Genomic DNA, 21,773 nt, shown 5'->3' with positions numbered 1-21,773 from the left:
AGTAAATCATATTTTATAGAAAACGTTTTAATTAATTAAAAGACTGTAAAACTTGCTTCATTAGGTTAAGTCAAGTGCCATGTAGCATTTAAGAAACTTTTCTGCATAAATGTGAATATTTTGAGTGCTACAGTATTTTTTTTTTTTTTTTGATAATTTATATTTAATCGCAGTGTATGCAAGTTTCGGTGTATGCAAGTTTCTTAAAAAATGGAAGTGACAGTAAAGTTTCCAGTAAAAACCTTATAGTTGGAATCTTTTGCAAAAATAGAAACATCGCGTTAAAAATGCAAATGCTCTAAGCGCGAAAAATGTTCAAAAATGAAATTTTTTCTGCGAAAATTGTATAGTGGAGGTTAATAAAAAGTATGACTGAAATTAGTCAACAAAAATAATTTCTATCTTTATATGTTTGTGTCAGTTTGGGAAATGTCAGAGGAAAACCCCCAGTCATTAGTCGGAAGCAATATTAGTCTCGCAGAAAACAAACCAAAAGCAAACCGTAGCAGCGGGAAAAATGGAAGTATCACAAAGTATTATTCTCAAGATAGTAGAACGGTTTCTCAGATACTGAAAGTGCACTCCTAACCTATGGCAAAGGTTGTAGGGGAGAAACAAAATTTGAACCGATACAGTGACCGCCGCTTGTAGGAATCACGTTTTTTATAAAAAGCTTTGATTCCAAAAAGCGGTTGATTCAATAAAGCGGCTAACTCAGTAAAGCAGGATTTTGTTCTGTTTTTGATGATTTGATTCATTAAAGCAGTTGATTCAAGTCTGATTCATTTAACCAGCGACGACTGTATTTAAGACTGAATACCAGAAAAAATAACGATAACTGGTATTGTTCTGCTAAAGGGGGGGGGGGGCAGAAAAATTTCCAAAATGTGGTGATCGTATTCGAGACCACAAAAACAACCTTTCACCTTCTCCCTTCCAACGTAGTGTTTCTGCGCGCGCCTGCTACATCGCTACCGAAATAGCGCTTTTTGGCAACTCATTGAATAATTAGCATCATGAGATTAAGGACAAATAGGGGAGGGTGGCCCAAAGCCGGTAAGTCGCCCAAAGCGGGTAGGCCTTCGTATGCCCCCATATGGTGTGTTAGCGGTGATGAATACGTATGTCGTGTTTACCCGAACACCCCGAGTTATTATCAGTCCCAACGAAGCAGCAGTGAAGTGGCGTGTTGCAACCAGGCTTAAAATTAAAAAAAAAAAAGATACATTAAAAAAAAAGGCTCGTAACTTGTGATTAGTCGAAGTCCAGCTTATTATTATTTTTTTTACTGTCAATAATATTATTTTATTCTGACATTAGCCACCTATAAATTACGACGGTCATTCCGTTTTCTTATTTCTTTTTATAATTTTTTTTTTAATTTTTATTAATTTAAGATTGTAATTATTGAAAAAAAAAAAAAAAAACATGCCTTCGGGCAAAGTGGGTATAGGATTCAATCATATATTTATTTAAAATTTCTTGACTCGTGTGCTGACTTAGATTTTCTCTTTCAATAGGATAAGTATAACTTTAAAAAGTTATTTTTTAGGATGGCACAATTAATTAGTCTATTAAATAACTCAGTTATTTCTTTATCTTTTATAAACAAATGTACTGACTTTAAATTGGATAAGTACAAGAGTTTTATATATTTTTTTATGTAATGGCAGGTAGCTAGTCGATTATTTTAATCAATTATAACTTCATATTTGATTCGCAAATGTACCAAACCACAATTAGTTAAGCTTACCCGCTTTGGGCTCAATGGTAAGGTAAAGCGGAATTTTCACATGTTTGTTAAGTTTGATAATAAATATTGGGCATGAAATAATACAAAAATCACTTTTTATTTTGAAGTTCAAAAACCCTGTTAGGAAATAAAACCGAAATTGTTGCGATTAAAATCCAAAAATTACAATTTTTGAGAGCCGAAAATTTTGCCTTCGAAAACCAACCCGCTTTAGGCCACCCTCCCCTGTTATGCACCGCCAATAAATTGTCAACTAATTAATTAATACGTAATGATCAACTAATAAATTTATTTCTTAGTAGTTAAACAAGTTAATTATCTACTTTATTACTACTTAATTATCAATTGATTTAAAAAAAAAAAAAAAACAAATTTGAACTTTGACATCTTGAATTCAAATTATGTTTTTCGCAATCATGAGTATGTGTGTACGTAGGCGTGCGTGTTTGTGTGTGAGGGGTATGTGTGTGTAGGCATGTGTGTTTGTGTGTGTGTGCGGGTAGTTGTGTATTTGTGTGTGGGGGTATGTTTATGTGTGAGTAGTTGTGTGTATGTGCAGGTGTGTGTGTATGTGTTTGTATGCGTGTGTTTGTGAGTGTGTGTGTGTGCGGATGTGTGTGTATGTATGCGTGTAAGTGTAAGATATGGACGCAACCTGTTGACGGCTTTCGCTAAAGGAGCAGCATCGTGAGGCGGCCGGCCGACGGTGGTGATGCAGAGGAAGGCGTGGGGGGGGGACTAAAATCATAGGACATCAAAACAATCAAGTAAGAACAATAAGCAATCGTGATTGCTCAAAAAAAATCAAAAAATGCCCCAAACTAAAGTAATAATTCAACATTTCGATGAGGATTTCAAAATTTTGTCTGTTTTGTGTTTTGTGTTTAAAATGGAGAAAAAAGAATACCATCCCCTATCAGCTCATTTAACACAAGAATACCTCGCTTCCAGCTTTGCTTGCCGACTAATGCTATAATTCCAAGTCGCAGCAGTCCAAATCCACTTTAGACTGCAGATCAATATGCACCTACTGAAGTATGTTTCATCAAAAGCACGTCATTGTACTTCTCACACAGACTGCGCTATAGAGCATGCCAACGAGTGAAGGTTTGAAAGTAGGTTTTACAGCTTCTCCAGATAAAAGGTGAGTTTCACTTGTTCGTGTCGGTTCGAAATAACCCACATTTTGTGCAATAAAATCCGGGGCTGCTCATGTCTTTGTTTGGATCAAAAAACAGAAGTATCTTCAGGGTTCCAATAAACCACTATGTGTAATGGTAGGTATGGGAGGCCCTGTAGTGTAGCCACTGATTTCAATAAGTAATATCTGTGAAAATGTACTTTCTTCAGTGGTACATAGATCTATGCATTATTGGAATTGAATTACTTGTATTCTCAGCAGCAGATAAATTTACTTTACTTTTATTTCAAGGGTACCCACGAGAGGTAAGGATAATGGCTGAGAGAATGCGTCATTAAGTTTTTTTACAGGGAGGTAATTTTAGAGAGTTTTTGTACTATTTAAGGGGCTCGTAAGGAGGGATGCTCCGCAGTATTTCAGAGGAAAGTAATCGTCCTTTAGAAGGGGGAGGGCACCCCTGTTTGCATTATTATTTTTATCCTCCGGAGCAACCTAAGATAACTTCAACTTAAGGCTGCTCTTCAGTGGGAAAGAAAAACGATCTCGCTTGAAAATGGGCTTTTTCTTTAAACGAAAGCAATGTTCATCAGTGAAGTGATTGACACTTCAACAACCAATAGAACGAGCGGTGGCCGATGAAAGTGTGGATCATGTGACCTGTCACATTTTGCAGGGGGACAGACCGGACGCTCCCCTGCTGTGCAGAGTAGTCGAAGGAGGTAATAGCTGACGGCGAAATGAAACCGCAGCTTTTTACAGACCCTTCCAAGGAAATTCTAGTTCTTTCCCTCTTGAGTCTTGACTACATAGGTAAAAGAAAAATTACTCAGTGTAAAAGGCGCGGCATTTTGCAATCCCGCTTGTGATATTAATTTATTTGCATTCGCACTAAAATTAATTTTTGAAACGAAGATTTTTTTCCCCATTAATACGGTTCCTGATCTCATCTAGGAAAAATTAACGAATGAATGAATATTTGCAATAAATAAATTTATAAATTCGTTTTATTTTTAGAAAAATGTTCGTTATTGAAAATTGATAATATCAAAAAAGGAAGGAAAAAAAAAGATAGCCTACATGACCACACTGAATTTTAACGAAATGAACTCCAAATTCTAACAAAAAAATATTCTTTAAAAATGGATGATCCTACTTAATAAATCTGAAAAATCGAGTGCCGAATAAAAGTGGGGACTAACTAGTTATCGGTTGGCGAAATTCTTTCACTTCCTCTGCCTGTTTGCCACTCTCCCCAACCCCATCCGAGTTAGCAGTAAACATTCTTAAAAATGAAACTAGATCCTCTTTGCATAGTTAATACTTGATTGTACAATAAACATTAATGCCACTAATTACTTACATTAACCTTTATTTGAACTGATAATATTTATATTTTAGTGCTAAATTAAATACTACTTTGTTGGTTAGTTACCTGTTTTACAAATGTAGTGGCGACTAGAAAAAAATGTGGCTACTATAAATGCCTTTTCTCACCACTGGTGACCAGAAAATTCCCCTAATCTTTATCTTTGAATCCTTTTCTTTTTTAAAAAATATTTATTTTTTTATCTAAGTACTATATGCAGATGAGAAGGCTACGATAGCATTTCTCAAGAGGTTGTTATGGTGAAAGTTCTTTCAAATTGAGCATAACAACGGCAAAGTCGCGGACGGCTACGGATAAGGATTTCCTGAATTTGAAAAATTAAAGATTTTTCTCTGATCTTTGTATGCAAGGGTGCTCACCCTGCTCCAAGCTCAAAGGCAAAAATCACTCCTTCCCCCACTCTCAATGTTTGTAAACTATCTTGCGTTGAAATTTTGCAATAAAACTAAACCTAGCACTTTTAGAGTCTCAGATTCCCAGTTACTAAATTCGGCAAAATACATGAGGTATTACATGCATTATATGACCAAAAGTATTGGGACACTTTCAAAAATTCACAATTTTACGGATTTCTCAAAAAATAAAAGACCAATTGCTCTCTGCTCTGTAATTTTTTTCTCATGAAAAGTATACTCCAGACGTCAAATCCAATAACAATTAAGTCTGATATTCATTTAGGGGACCAGCAACAAATAATCTGTTCTTATCATGAATCACTCTATAACGATGGCAGGAAAGTGTTGCCAGTTTGCTAACAATTCCTTACCATTCGTCGCCTATCCTAGAATTATAGAAATTCGGCTCATTAGATTGCTGATAACTTTTTTAAAATTTAAAGAAATTGCGGTGGAATTTTTTTCATGGATTGTAGGATGTATCTGAGCTTTGAATTATGAACGTTATAAATTGCTATCTTTCGTGTCTGCGCAGTGAAAAATTAATAGCTTTAACTGTTCATATTTCAACAAATTTTCAATATTTTAACTTCAAATTTTATTATTATGTTTCTCTAAAATGCTGTCAAATATTTTAAAAGTTTAGTAACGTTTGACGAAATACTCTGCGTAATATAAGGCGAAAACCTTAAAAAAAATTTTGCATTTTTGAAAGAAATGCTTATATTTCCATGGGTATAAGAGATACTTTCACAAAAATATAAAAATAAGTTTTTGATAGATTTTTAACTCATTTCTGAAAATTATAGCTTATTACCAGCAATTTGCAATGAAAAATTATCAAAAAACTTTTTTACTCAATTTGTTGTCGGTCCCCTAAATGAATAGCAGACTTAATTTTTATTGGAAAATGACAACTAGAGTATACATTTTATTCGAAACAAATTATAGAGCAATTGGTCTATTATTTCTCGAGAAATCCCTAAACATGTGAATTTTTGAAAGTGTCCCAATGCTTTTGGTCATATAGTGTATATAGTGCTCAGGCCCGTGTCCAGTATTTCATAAAGGGAGGGGTTGAAACTTTTTACCTATGTAACTTATGCTGTCAAAGGAAAACTAACTACGCGTGTTGAATAGTTCATTTTAGTTCGATAACTAGGCTTTTTTTTTTATACGTTTTGCGTTTTTTCTTTTTTTTTTTTTATGAAATCTTATTTGCACAGTTGAACATTTTGTAACAGCATACATATTTCTTTTATGCCACCTAATTCTAGTTTCTTTTTTTTTCTTTTGTTTTTCCATCAAATAACATTGAACAGGAATTTAATGAAAATAAAAATTGTGTTAAAAAAATTGCTGTTCCGCATAGAAAGATTTTTCCTAACGTGTGAAACGACTAATTCATCCAACACTAAAGGCGTACCATAAAAAAAACAGTAAGCAAAGTAACCATTTTCCGTGCTCCTAAGTCTTTTTTTTTGGGGGGGGGGACGTCATTGTCTAATATTCGTTTAGATAATTTTCCCTTGCATGCTTATAGCATTGCCGAACTTTCCAGCCATTCCATTTTTTCAAGCACTTAGAAGCGAAGGGGCTTGGACATCCTACAATTAAAGAAAATGGTAATTGTTAAACATGGGGAAATATTAAAGAGGGTGAATACTGTATCAGAGTTTAACTCTAAAATTAATTAAAACTTAAAATACGTTTTGGAAAATCGTTTAATGATTCATTGATTTTTTTTTTTTCAATGGGAGGGGTTTAACCCCTAAAACCCTCCCCTTGGACACGGCTCTGATAGTGCTTCTACTTCAACACATTGAGTTTTTATTAAAATTTTCTAATGAGTCTTGTTGGTGTCTGATCCTCGTTAGTTGTCATAATAAATATTAAGGGTTGTCCTTTTTCTCAGAAGGCACGAAAATATTACCTACATGTATATCTGCCTGAAAAAAAAAAAAAAAAAAAATCTCGAAATACTTAGATGAAAAAAATCTCAACGCCTCGCTCTGCCAGATTTTAAAGTTTTTATCGCTCTGCCTCGTTTTCATGCATCTTGCATTTAATGAATCAATAATAAAAAATAAAAAAAAGGGCAAGAAACAGATTTGCAGGAAATACATAAAGTTGAAACAAAAATGAAAATGAACAGCTTACATTTAGGAAAGCAATTATAGGTACAAGTAAGGGTTCACAATTAAAAAAAAAACAAACAAGACAAACTTTTTCTTTTAAGTTCTGTGTTACGCACTTCTGTGCCGAAAAATTATCGTATCCTGTCTTCAGTCACAGAATAAAATGAATGTTCTAATCCAATGATTATCAAGTAATTTTCATTCGTATAGAACAAAAATCTTTTTTGAGATCCCACATTTTCTATTCTATTGACTCCTAGTAATATGTAAATACAGCGAGAGAAAGGATTTAGCTTCTTGTTTAGGAGAGGGAACCATTTCTATATTTAATTAACATGATCTTTATCGTAAGCATACTATTTACTCAGAAATACTCCCTATTTTCCCAAGCACTCTGTTTGGGGGCTATGCCTTTTAATTTTCTCGAAAATAAAAATTTTCAAAATGCACTTTTAGACGATCTCTGGTAGTATTTGGAAGTAAGTAAGAGGTCCTGTGATCTTCCACCAGCAAATTTTTGAACTTGAAACGCCAAAAACACAATTTCAGGTTCTTCAATTCTGTTAGGAAACGGGGAGTTCGGAAGCTTTCCCCGGAATTTTTCGAAATAGTCTAAAAACGCAGTCTTAGTGTGATGTTGGGGGGGGAGGCAAAATTTTTAAAGTGTTATAAACATGATTGTAGGCCATCTTTATTAACGTTGGGGACATGCAGGTTTTTGAAATCCAAAAATGCAACTTTTTTTTTTTTTTTTTTTTTTTTATGGTCAAAGAAGGACTTTTCACAAACTCCCTTCCCGAAATTTTTTGAAATTAAAGCCATAAAAACGAAATTTAAGACGATCTTTAATGATGTTTTTTTAAGGGGGGGGGGGGTGCTTATGTGACCTGAAAACCTTTATGCCTGTAATTAATTTCTTCTACATTGTATTAAAATGTTGATCTAGCTTCTGAGAATGAAAATAGAAAACAGTGAAAACTTGTAACCCCCATTCTATATTGTTCTCATTTTAGTTAGCTTTGTCGGCAACATAAGGCTGAAAACGTCATTAAAACTAATACATACAATGCTTAGTAATTCTACCACGGTGTGTTTTTTACATTAACTGAATCATATTAAATTGCTAATATATTTTTCATGATTTTCTATGTATTTAATGAGTATGTTGGTGTACGGAATGTTTTCCGCTATTGAATTTTCCACCTCCCAAACCTTCTAAAGAAATTTGACGAGTCTGGCTCTTAAAGACACAAATAATTTTCAAAAATGTTTGTTGAGCTGTGGAAAGCACTTTATGTGTGTACCATTTGTAGTAACATAAAACACATGTAAAACGATGCAAAATACCCAGTATCTGGAATACGATTTAATCTATGTATAAAAATATTTTTCTACTGGAAGGGAAAAATGTCAACTTTTCGCATTCGACAGCATTGTAACAATGTTCATTATATTGTAAATAAACAATTTGACTCAGAAATATTCCTTTCAAATCTATTTCTTTTCAAACCACAAATTTGAAAAAAAGCAGATGTTGCGAATTTAACAGCTAATAGCACGCATCTACATGGATTCACTTTCAAAAGCACTTGATTCTTCACGAAAGCCTTAGGAAAAGAGGAAAGAAGAAAGGACGTCCAGCGGAGGTCATTGAGGGGAACTAATGAGAGGGTAATAAATCTTACACCCCATTAGCTTTTACCCCTCAAAAAGGGGAGGTAACTATTCTAGGGCGTGGCAAATGCAAAAAGTGAACGTATTTTGAAATTTTTTTCAATAGTTAGAACATGATATTTGTTTAAAAAATGGTCGCATTATTTCAAACAAGATCTCAAAAGAGAGCTGGAAATATTTTGCGTGTCAGGGCGTTCTTAAAATTTCGATAGCACGAGTTGCAGATGTTTTACAGAGCGAAATGTCCAACAGTACCTCGTTTTCGAAGAAATTCATTTTTTCTCGAATTTTAAAAAATCGGAGAATGGACACATCAAAAAAGTAAAAACTAAAAGAAACAGACATGGTCTTGAAAAATACTCAGAAAAAAAAACGGATCCGAAAACTTTACAGGAATTTGTAAAACAAGCTCCAACTTTCCCCGTAGGTTAACATTAGATCCGAATCTTTCAGACTCTCAGTGAAGAGCACCCTTAAAGACGGACTTGGTAGAAGACCACCTTTGAGATGAAGGACTAATGCGGTTGGCATGGAAAGCATTTTCTGACTGCATAAACTAATTGGAAAATTAAATATAGGAAACTAGCAGTACCTGCACGGCAATGCCCTTGCTAAGAAGTTAAAAAAAATCCGTTGAACGAAAAAAAAATCTTTCGCCCCCCCCCCCCTTGATGCGAAATGATCATTTTTCTTCAACCAAAATGCGTACACACCTTTTCTAAAGACCTATCAAAGTCTCTCTGGATTTCAAAACTATTCGCCAAAACACATAAAAATATTAACAGTTTAACAGTAGTTTTAAAACTCAAAATAATCCTTCAGCTACATTAGTTGATCGCTTAACGCGCCAAGCAACCACGCTACAGTTATCCTGCCCTTTAGCGAGTGAAGCGGTTTTTTCTCTGCAATTTAAAGTGTTTCGCCAAATAAACTATGCTATTATAAAAACATTATGAGGAACAATTACAATTGAATAATACGACAAATTAAATAATTTACTTAGATATGTAACTATCTTCAACTGTAAGAACAAAAACAAACGTTGAAGAAATAAGGAAAACAAAAACCAATAGAAAAATATTACAAAAACAAATTATGTACCTGAACAAAAACGCCATTCAAAAATTTGTTCGCTGATCACAACAGCGTATAGAGCAGCTCTGGTTAGTTGAGCTGTGACCTTGACTATGGTTACCTGTTTTAGGGGAGTTAAGTGAAAAATAGACGCGTTATTGGCTCGGATTTTAGTTGGAATATTTTTGAAAAACTTCTAAGAAAATTTCTCAATTCAACTTAACACCAATAACCTTTCCCTATTCTCCGAAACAGAGGTAAACATTGTCAGAGTCGGAGCTCCACTTCTCAGAGCCGCACTATAGCATGGGCATGGTTCCTCGCAACTATCGACACTGTCGGCCAGCGCCCTCTCGAAGAGTTAACTTACCCCACCATCTATTAGGAATTCATAGAAATTAATAATTTTTTAACACTTAATATGCAATAACAAATATTTCGGTCAATCTGGTTAAAAAAATATCCTATAGCCTTGCTCAATAAATGAACTATTCAACACAAAAAGAATGTTTCAATTCGAATCAGCAGTTCCCGAGATTAGCGCGTTCAAACAGACGAACTCTTCAGCTTTATAATATTAGTATAGAACTTAATTTTCCCGTTTTCATAACATTTTTATTGCTGCTGCACTCCTATTAGTCATAGCTTAATGTTACATAGCCTATAGCCTTCCTCAATGAATGGACTATTCAACACTAAAATAATTTTTTAGTTCAAACCAGTAGTTCCTTATATAAACGCGTTCAAACAAACCAACTGTTCAGCTTTTTCAATTAAATAATTAATAAAACAAGAAGTTCCGTCTAGAACTATACGAGCCTACTTTCCCGTATAGCCATACTACTTTCCAGTACTTGATCAGTATTCTCAAAAATAGCTAAAATCGCAAATTGTTTCAAACATATTTTTTAAATATTTTAAGCTAATTTCTAGGAATAAAATATTCCACACTCATCAAAAAAAGAAAACGAACAAATAAAATAGCAGCACCTTTTAAACAAAGCAGCTAATACACTTTTTTCCATTAAAAAAAATTCTTCAACAGCTTTCAAAACGAAAAAATAATTATTAAAATTAATAAGCTTATTAAAATAAATACATCATATCAAAACAAAAAAAAAAGTTTCTTTTTCCCCTGTTGCCAAAAACAATTTTTTAAATGAATTAATGCACTTACCAAAATAAATAAAAACAATAAAATGTCAACTTAAAGAAGTACTTTTCATTGTCAAAAAAAAAAAAAAAAATCGTCTGCGCATATCTTTATGTAGAAACATAATTGACTTCGAGTTTATCCGCCGAAAACAGAATACCTAAATTAAAACTTTAGCGTGAAAATAAAAACAAGTCATATCAACAATAATTATTTAACAGTTAAAACCATAGCTGCGGAGTCGGAGTCGGAATCTATCTCATTTTAGGATAAAGGAGTCAGAGACGAATATCCAAGAATCGGAGTCAGTCATTTGTCCTCCGTGTATAAATCTTTGCCAAAGCTACGAAGTCAGAGTCGAAGTCGGGGAGTCGGAGTCCGATTAATTATCGGGCACAGGAGTCGGGTTCGGAGTCAGGTGCCCCTAAATTCTCGGAGTCGGAATCTGGAGTTTGGCGTCAAGATCTATTTCCAACAAAATTTCTTTGAAAAAAAATCCGCCTTTAAGTACGGAATCTACATTGACTTTCAGTTTCCCCGTAGGCGCTAATGTTAAGGGTTTGAACTGTTCAAAATTGAATGGAAAATTGTTCAAATCAAAAAGATATTTTATATACAAGTTTTTCATCAAAAGCTTTTTCCTACAAAGTTTGTTTGAAGCAAATTCGCCTCACAGTTCGGAATTGCCTTGAATTTCCCCGTAGGCGTTAATGTTAAATTTTTTTGAACTGTTCAAAATTGAACAAAAACTAGTTCAAATCAAAAAGTGAAATATGGGAATGAGGTGTCCTCGCTGAGATCTTTCGAACAAAAAAAAGTTTGTTCGAATCGGACTATTCATTCAAAAGTTATTAGGGGGGGACAGACAGACAGACCGACAGACCGACGGACCGACAGACAGACCTATTTTTCCCCATCTCAATACCCTACTTTCCAATTTTTAACTTTTCGATATTTATTTAATTATTTTATTTATTTTTGACTTTTTTTGTTTTGTTTTTTTCGATATTTTTAAGATGCATTAAGCCTTCTTTCATGCTTTTTTCTTCTTTTTCTGACTTTTACTGGGAAAGTAGGCTAAAAAATAAGACAATGATACGTCATACACATTTTTTTACAAATCATTTTTTGGATTTTTTAGGATGTTCTCTAAAAAGTACCTCGAGATTTGCCTCATGGCTGACTCGAACCTACACTCACTGGATCACGAAGGTCGCACTTTTAGGTCGACCCACCGTGGCTAAATGTTTTACGTTCCAAGCATTTTATATTATAATATAAATTTTCCCGTTTTCATAATATTTTTTATTGCTGCTTCACTCCTATTAATCTTAGCGTGATGTTATATAGCCTATAACTGTCTTCAATGAATGGACTTTTCTACACAAAAAGAATTTCTCTATTCGAACCAGTAGTTCCTGAGATTAGCGCATTCAAACAAACAAACTTTACTGCTTTATATTATCAGTATACACTACCTGGCCATTCGTCACCGGACACCTCTCGAAAAGTGAGTAGGAGCGTTCATACGCGTCATGCATACGTCAAACCAGCTATAAAAGATTGAGAACGGTGTGCCGAGACTCAGAACCGCTATTGTAGTTAAAATGAACAAACGGCGTGAACTTCAAGCGGAGGAAAGAGGCATGATTATTGGAACCCATAGGTTTAGGCATTCAGTCAGAGAGATAAGCAGGGAATTTCAGATACCTCCCGCTACCCGTAGGTGATGTGATATCAAAATGGAAGAGAGATGGAGTGATAATATGCCAACCCAGACCAAGTAAACCGACTAAATTGACGGATTGAGACCGTCGAAACCTAAAGCGCGTGGTGATGGCAAATCGCGTGGATTCGCTAGAAAAGGTGACAGATCAGTTTCGATCAAGAAGTCGAATGAAGCAAGTGATCGTATGGTTCGTCGGGAAATTATAAAATTTGGTTTCCAAGAACGAGCAGCAGCTCACAAGAGAAATATCACACGTGATAATGCGACCCGTCAATTGGAGTGGCTCAAAGAACGTCGTCACTAGATGCTAGATAAGTTGAAAACCATCCTCGGGAGTGATGAATCATGCTACCAGTTGTGGCAGTCCGACGGACGTGTGTGAGTGTGGTGAATGCCTGGTGAATAATATTTACAGCACTGTGTCGTGCCTACGCTGAAATTTGGTGGAAGTGGGAGGTGGTGTGGTCGTTTTTTTCGTGGTATAGGCTTGGCTCACTTGTTGCAGTGGATGGAATCATGAATGCCAAGCGGTACCAAGCAGTTCTGAACAACCACGCTTTACCTACCTTGTGGCAATACTTTGGAAATGGCCCTTTTCTATTTCAACAGGACAATGCACCATGCCATACCGCACGTGTTATTTTTACCTGGTTCGAAGACATGGATGTGGAAAAACTTGTGGCCTGCCCAGAGTTCAGACCTTAACCCCACCCAGCATCTTTGGGATGTATTGGAGAGGCGGCTGAAAGCCAGGCCAACCCGGCCCGAAACAAGACTGAGCTCGACGCCATGTTGAAGGAGGAATGGAGTCTAATTCCTGTTGCAGCATATCGTCACTTGGTGGAAAGTCTTCCTCAAAAAGTTGCAGTTGTCATTGCAGCAAATAGTGGCCCTACACGCTACTGATGTTGTGTGGGCACGCTTTACGTGACTTTCATGAGGTGTCCGGTGACGAATGGCAAGGTAGTGTGGATAACAACGTATGATTGCAGAAAAACTGCAATCACACTGCATACATGTGTTTGTGAAATAAGGAACCCATTTTTCAATGCAAAATATTATAACTTATGGCTGAAAAGCCATCCAACAAAAGGCTTTTGTCTTTCATCCATACGCTCATTTAGCATTGAAAAGGGGGCTCCTTATAAGTTCAAAACACGCATGAGCAGTAATGTGAATCTTTTGTGGAATCATACGTTGTTATTTCTTATTTTTCCTTTTCATGCATAATGGTATTTATTTAACTCAAATACAAAATGCTTGGAAACATCTTAGTAGATACATTTCTGCCTGAGTAGTTATCGTAGTAACGGCCCCTCTTCTGTTAGAAACCCTTTTGAAGGAGCAAAACAGAAGTTCTTTAATCAAGTCCAGACATAAACAATGTCTAATAATCCTTCAATGCATATGTATGTCAGGCAAACCCTACTTCACACTGAAGTTGGCTTTTTTGGAAATTACGCATTTTACATTTATGCATAAATGGCCCCTAAAGTAAACATAAAATGTTTTTTGTTTTATTAAATTTTTTATTAAAAAATAATTATTTTTTGAAGCATGAAATGACTTAATTTCTCACATTCCACTACGTTAGTGGATACAGTGCTCTTTGAAACACAAAAGCTTTAAATAGTTTCCTAAGTATCTATCTAAAAAAAACAAGGAGCGAGGAAAATTTTTATTTCAAAACGTTTAATTTTTAATTAATTTTTTAAACGTCTAAATTTTAAATTAGGCGTTGTCTTTACGGCGTAACAAGTGAAGTACTTTAGATCGCTATCCACTGGCGCGCTGAATACTTACGGTTGCTGTCTACCGCAATTCCCCGATATGATAATCAAGAAGCGAATTAAATATTGCGCTCTACGCTTGCTATCAACCACATTGTTGCATGAACATGTGAGTAAAGAAGCAAATTAAACATTGCGCTCAAGGCATTAGTGAATGGCATTTCATCATTTGTGATGTCATGCGCAGAAGTGTAAAAAATGAAATTGAATCTGCGCATCGATAAAAATAATTGTTAAAAAATATGAAACTTTGTCAAATTATTTTTAAATAGGTCACATCTTATGTTTTTAAGCATGCTCTTTCAGAAAAAAAAAATACTTTTAAAAATTTGGAAACTGCCCCACTCCATCGATAAATAGTACTGCATTTCTAAGGAGTGAATACTTTCGATAGATAGAGTAGGTTTCATGAGCTCTGTATACCAATCAGGATAAAAAATATTGGGAGAAAACATTGGCATATGGATGTGTCTTATTCATTAAGATCGTCTCTCTTTCCCAAAGCTCAAAGTGGCGGTTCATGTCGTGAGTCATTTATATTTTAGATATAAAGCGGATAGGCGAGGTCATGACGCCTACTTGGCGAGAAACATGATACCAAATTAACGACCTCTGGGATGGAGATGGAAGGATTGGCCCCTCCTCCTCCCCTCCGAGTTCTGCCACAGGAGGATGCTCAGTCCCCTTCATGTTGTTAATCTCTCGCTGTGCTCAGAGAAATCTGTGATTTAATAAGGGAATAAAATGTAAGGGTGTATTAAGAAAACTTTATGTCCGATCAGACACACTTTCTATGGAAAATAAAGATTTTTTATTAGAAGACATGAAATGTTTTTGATATTAATATATGAAATGTTTTATATATTGCTTAGGAAAATGTGTTGACAGCATATTTTCAAATTTAACAAACATTTTTCTCACATGAGAAACATAAACTACCCTAAAACTCACGAAGGCTTCAAAGAAACGGGTAGTTCACCATAATGTATAATGTTCGATTTTTCTTCTCTTTTCTTTTAAGTAAACCAGATGATTAAATTTTTTGGTTATATTTAATATTACTAGAATATTTAAAGAATTATAAATTGAAATCAAAATAGCTTAAAATAAATTAAATCCATTTTAAACCATATTCAACTAGATAGTATAAATTCTGCCGGCGCAGTTAATTATCATTTTGCAAATTCCAGGCTGTATTATTGAACTACAAATCTCATTAGCTTTCGCAGAAATGGCTCACAAAAGCGTTAATATTTGAGACATTATACGCTTACTGTTCTATACTCAGACGGTTAGATTTAATTCTAAAATCATATTAGAGTTCTAAATTTGTCTTCGCAATAAATTACTGCAGTTAATTCAATTTGGAATGCATGCACATTGATTTCCGTAGAGCGGTATTTGATTTTCAAACGGAATTACAAGCAGTTTGAATTTTATCGATCATTTTTGCTATTTGAAGGAATTTCTGTAACTTAGAAGCAGGCTAACCTAAGTCTCATAATCGCTACTTTACAGGAGAGAAGGGAAAACGTTTGTCTGGCGCGTGCAAAAGATGGCGCTTGCGCCTTTTTTAGTACTAATAAGTAATTACATAGATTTATTTAAAGTTAAATTCACATGGCTCGATGCAGAATAGGATTCTACACTCCTGTTTGTGAAAATTGCAACACTATTGGGGAAGCATCATAGTTTAATGAAATTTAATACACGGTTGAGTGCTAATGTTACAAATAAATGATTACATTTTCAAACCAAACAAACAATAAAAAGAGATAGAAATTAGCAGTTTGTGTGGCCATTGCGCGCCGCAATACGAGCTGCTAACCGACTCGGCAGGGAGTGAAACAAAGTTTGAATGCCTGCCTGCGGAAGAGTATTCCATATTGTTTGTATCGCAACCATGGTTGCGATACAAACAATATGGAATAAAGTTCGTCTGTCGAAGCAACAGGACGAGGATCACGAGCGAGACGCCGCCCAACGAAATCCCACACATGTTCAATCGGTGACATATCTGGGGGATATGCAGGCCAAGGAAGAAGCTGTACCTTCTGCGAATCAAGATAGGCTTTGACAGTCCTGGCGGCATGTGGACGGGCCTTATCCTGCTGGAATACAGCCTCTGGCAATCCTTGCGGGAGAGGAATAGTTTGGTGCTGTAAAACTTCGTTTATGTATCGGGTACTGTTCAAATTGCTCATAATTCGTAACAATTGTGATCGTCCATGATATGCTATGGCACCCCAGACCATAACTCCGGGTGTTCGTCCACTGTGGCGTTCGATAATGCATTCCGGAATGTGCCATTCACCGGTATAGCGCCTGACACGAATTCGGCCATCATGGTGCCACAAATTGAAGCGGGATTCGCCAGAAAAGACACCAGCTGCCAATCAGAACGCCAGCTCTTATGCACATTGGCCCATTGTAGCCGTAGGCGGCGATGGTTTTGTGTGAGAGGAATCCTGTATAAATGAATAATTGCGCGTAGCCCACGCTGCACCAGACGTCTCCGAGTTGATAAAGCACACAATGAAACACCTGTAGCTCTTGACCACTGTACTTCCAATTGTCTAGAAGAAGCTGTGCAGTCCGTCAGTGCCATACGCACCAGGTGTCTGTCATCGCGAGCTGACGTCACAATTTGGGGTGCACTCCCGGATTTCCGAGCTGTCCGACCCTCGTCCGTCCACTGCTTCCAAACACGCATGATTGTGCTGCTGTTACGCTGCACACGAGCAGCTACTGCACGATAAGACATGCCAGCTTCACGAAGGCCGACGATTCTGCCCTGTTCAAACTCCGAAAATTGCTCAAATTTCGCTTTCTTTTGTCGAAGAGGCACCAGTAAAGATTCAGTTAACGTTTACTCTCCTATATAACCACCGATAATCATGTACGCCTCGCTACAGCCGTCTGTTTATATTCGGTTCAATCCGCCGTTCAGAGGGCGCTGCTCAGCATACGCATGCGCTACCGGACTGCAATTCTAATCATTTGCATATCATGCCCTACTTTACATTTCCTGCAATTTTCGGCTCACTCGCGTAAGTCCTTCGCGGTGTTGCAATTTTCACAAACAGGAGTGTACATGCAATGCACTAATAAACGAAATTCACAATTTTTGCACTTCAGTTAGTCTGTCTCTGAGGTTAAAGATTTAATCTTGCTGTTAAGATTGTGCTAAGTAACGGGGTTAGGTAGCTGAAAAAAATTTTAGACCTGGCTAGCAATACGTCATTTTGGATTCATATAGTACGTGGGTAGACGAGGCCAAAAAGCTCGAAAAACAATTTTTCTGACCCTCTAGCGGCGTTGATGATATCAATATGACCGCCAATTTTTACAATGAGAGTCTACGTTTCCCTCTAAAACTCAGATTTTTATTTTCATACAAGCATATATTATTAGTGATTCTTAATCAGGAGAAAACGTGCTTTCTATTAGAGTATTTGACATTATTATGCATGGTCAAAAATACAGAAATATTTGAAAGTTTTTAAAAACAAGAAGTTCCATCTAGAACTAAACGAGCCTACTTTCCCGTATACCCATATCTACTTTCAAATTCTGATCAATATTTTCAAAAATAGCAAAAATCGCAAATTGTTTAAATCATTATTTTTAGTATTTTAAGGTTATTTCTAGGAATAAAACACGCCTCATTCATCTAAAAAATTATATGCGTAAAAAAATAAATAAATAAACGAACAAATAACATAGCAGCACCTTTTAAACAAAGCGGGTAATACACTTTTTTCCATTAAAAAAATCTTTTACCGCTTTCAAACAGAAAAAAAATAATTAAAATTAATAAGCTTATCAAAATAAATATATCATATCAAAAAAAGAAAAGAAAATCGTTTGTTTTTCCCCTGTTGCCAAAAAATAATTTCTTAAATGAATTAATGTACTTTCCAAAATAAATAAAAACAGTAAAATGTCAATTCGGAACTCCAGCGCTCGAATACGCTACCTTGCGGTGATTTACAAAACTGCAAATGAAACTAAAACATTGCCACGTTGCGTTCCACGTGTGTCTGTTGACGTAAACACAGGCAGTTTGTTCTGAGTATTTATTAACGCAATCGATGTGTATTAGTTTGCTTTCAGCTACAGAAATTAATTCGTCCCTTAGTAGTATTCTCGAACTTCCCAAAGTAATGTTAGTTTTCATTATTTCCTTAATAATTGGTGAAAGCGAAAATTCTGGATTAACAAACTTGGATAACGTTATACAAGGTAAAATTTTTTATTGTTTTGTATGAATTTGTAAGAATATGGGGTTTTTTTAATCTTAAATTAATTAAACTTACCATATTTTACAGCAGCATTTAGTTGGAATGGACAGCATGCAAAATATTTTCTTGAATATATTATCGTAGAACAAAATGAATAACCGAGAAAGAATTTACTTTATTCCTTTTATTCTCAGCTGAAAGGTTTCGCCAAATTTGTTTAGGGTTATAGTTTTAGTATAGTGCAAGCAAAGTAGCCTTGGCGAGATTTCCCGTTTTTAGTTAAACCATTTTTAATTTTTATCATGAGTGGAATAAAATGGTAGTAAGATTACAGAATTCGATAAGTGAAAAGAAATAATGGTCAATCAACTAAAAAGAAAACTACCACCATATATCTGTGAGAATTTTGTTGATGATTTGCATAACATGACACAATCAAATCGTAACTCAGAAATGAGAAAAATCGAAACAGAAAATTTTTAAAATAACCGATTCGGGAATTCGAGAGAAATAACTCAGCTACAAATGGAAAACAATAAAAGCGAGCCAAGCAAGGCAAAAAAGTATCATCTTCTTTCGATAATAATTTGTAATGTCATATTGAATTTTCTAGCATTAATTGTTATTCTTGTCAGGCCACAATTATTATTTAGTTTTATCAAGAATTGACAAATATCGAATTCAACATCGTGGAAATAGCTGCTTAGAACTACGAACTACGTAGTGTGCATTAATCTTTGACGTTTAGTAATGCTTCTTGAATTCTCATTTCTTTCTACGTGGGCCAGAATATCCACAAGACTTTGAAAATTAATTTAAAAAGAATAAAGCGAAAAAATCATACGTACGAACAAAAATCACAACACTTTTAGCATTTTCTTCGTTACCATGTGCGTTTGTTTTAGTTTTTAAGTCCGCCATTAGACAGTGACTTCAGTGCCCCCTATAGTTCGTTGGAGTTGCGAATTTAAAAAAATTATTTTCATGGTCAAAAAAAAAAAAAAAATCGTCTGCGCATAACTTTATGTAGAAAAATAAAGGACATCGAGTTTATCCAACGAAAACTGAATAACTAAATTAAAATTTTAGAGTGAAAATAAAAATTAGTCTTATAAATAATAGTTATTTCACAGTTAAAACCATGGCTGCGGAGTCGGCGCGAATCTCATTTTGGGATAAAAGAGTCGGATTCGGGAGTCAAAGGTATTTAATTTAAAGACTCAGAATTGGAATTGGTCATTTCCTTTAGAGTCCACCACTCTGCCAATGTGTGTGGAGTCGGAGTCGAACTTATTTTGGGATAAAGAAGTCGGAGTCAAATATCCAAGAATCGGAGTCAGTCATTCTTCCTCCGTGTATAAATTTTTGCCAAAGCTACGAAGTAAAGTCTGTAGTCAGGGAATCGGAGTTCGACTAATTGTCGGGCATCGAAGTCAGGAGTTTGTCGTCAAAAAATCCAAACTACCAAGTCCTGATGCTCCTATGCACCCTCAGACAATAACACCTTCCCCGTCCCGATTAACTGGTCCAACTAAGTTCTTAAGATTTTCCTAATTTTTTCTTCTATTTACAATTATACAACACTTTAACCAAAAATGTTGAATTCATTTTTATCTATAAGTAAGAGGTAATTCCAAAACTTTTGAGCTTATTTATAATTGATTTTGCAACGAAAAGCGCAAGCACGGCCGCAAAATCCATTGGTTAGAATTAATATTCGGTATTTAATTATAAGATCTATAATCAATTTTCAAAAAAAGCTTGGCCTTTTTTGCACGGCCAAGAAAATTTCTGTGGGAATAGGTCCCATTTAATCCAGATAAACAGAGAACTTGGCGAACAACTTTAGGCGAAAATTAAATGCAAACATTTTCATTTGACTCTGCAGAAACTTTTACAACACTCAAATGTGTATTTTTCATAATTTTTTTAATTGTAAATCTCCGATCACGCTTTGTCTACTTTGCCGGTTGGCCTTTTCTTACCTTGTTTTCGGTCCGATTCTTTTCCATAAAGCCTTATTTTATCAAGCACTTTTCAATAGAATGGAACAAACTAATTTATAGACATTTCAAACCAATTTACCGCTACTGTGAGGAAAAAATTCAAATTTTGAATGGTGTTTGTGGTTTTTTTTACGAATACCAGCCATTTTAGAGTAATAAGCACACTATTAAGGAATAAACGAATAAAAAATAAAGCCAAATGACTTTTAAGGGTCAACAAAATGCAAAAATATTTTAATGACAATTTTAATCATGATTTTATTCGAAAATATTTCAGTGTACGATGACTTAAGTGATGTATTATTTCTCTGTCTCTTCGTTTTTTGACCCATTTCAAAAAGAAGATCCGTCAATACTTTGAAAAAACTGCAGGGTTTTATTTAGAATGACATAGGAATGATGTGAAGCAATATTGGACTTCATATTCGAATTCAATTTCGCGTTATTTTGGTTTTACTAAAAAAATTCAAAGTGTACGAACACTTTTGGGAGTCACTTTAGTCGCTAATGTTGAGGGATTTGAACAGTTCAAAATTGAACGGAGAATTGTTCAAATCAAAAAGATATTTTATATACATTTTTTTCATCAAAAGCTTTTTCCTAAAGTCTGTTTGAAGCAAATTCGACTCTAAGTTCGTAGAATTGCCTTGAATTTCCTCGTAGGCGCTAATGTTAAGTTTTTACGAATTGCTGAAAATTGAACGAAAAGGACTTGGAATCAAAAAGTGAAATAAATGAATGAGTGTCCTCGCAGAGATCTTTCTAACAAAAAAACATTTGTTCAAATCGAACAATTCACTCATAAGTAATTAGGGAGGGGGGGGGGCAGACACACAGACAGACCAACAGACAATTTCCCCATCTCAATACCCTACTTTCCAATTTTTAATTTTTCGATATTTATTTGATTATTTTCTTTATTTTTGACTTTTTTTTTTTTTTGCTTTTCGCGACATTTTCAAGGTGCATTAAGCCTTTTTAATGCTTTTTTTCTTCTTTCTCTGACTTTTACTGGGAAAGTAGGCAAAAAATTGATTTTGATTTTGATTTTTTGAGACATTTTGCAAGATAATTGGTAATCTTACATGTTCGAACATTTGGAACATGTATTTTACAAAAAGTAAAATACATGAAACTGAAAGCATGCATTTTACTTTTTGTTGAACAAAATGTTACATTTCGAATGGTATATATAACTTTTATTATATTACAAACAGTTGCTGTTTACAAAACGATATAGCATAGCATATAAAGTGAATATGGCAACAATGAAATTAATACTGGTCCAA

This window comes from Uloborus diversus, chromosome 7 (genome assembly GCF_026930045.1).
Source record: "Uloborus diversus isolate 005 chromosome 7, Udiv.v.3.1, whole genome shotgun sequence".
Classification (NCBI taxonomy): Eukaryota; Metazoa; Arthropoda; class Arachnida; order Araneae; family Uloboridae; genus Uloborus; species Uloborus diversus.
The sequence above is the reverse complement of the archived record's forward strand: the minus strand, read 5'-3'. Positions refer to the sequence as shown.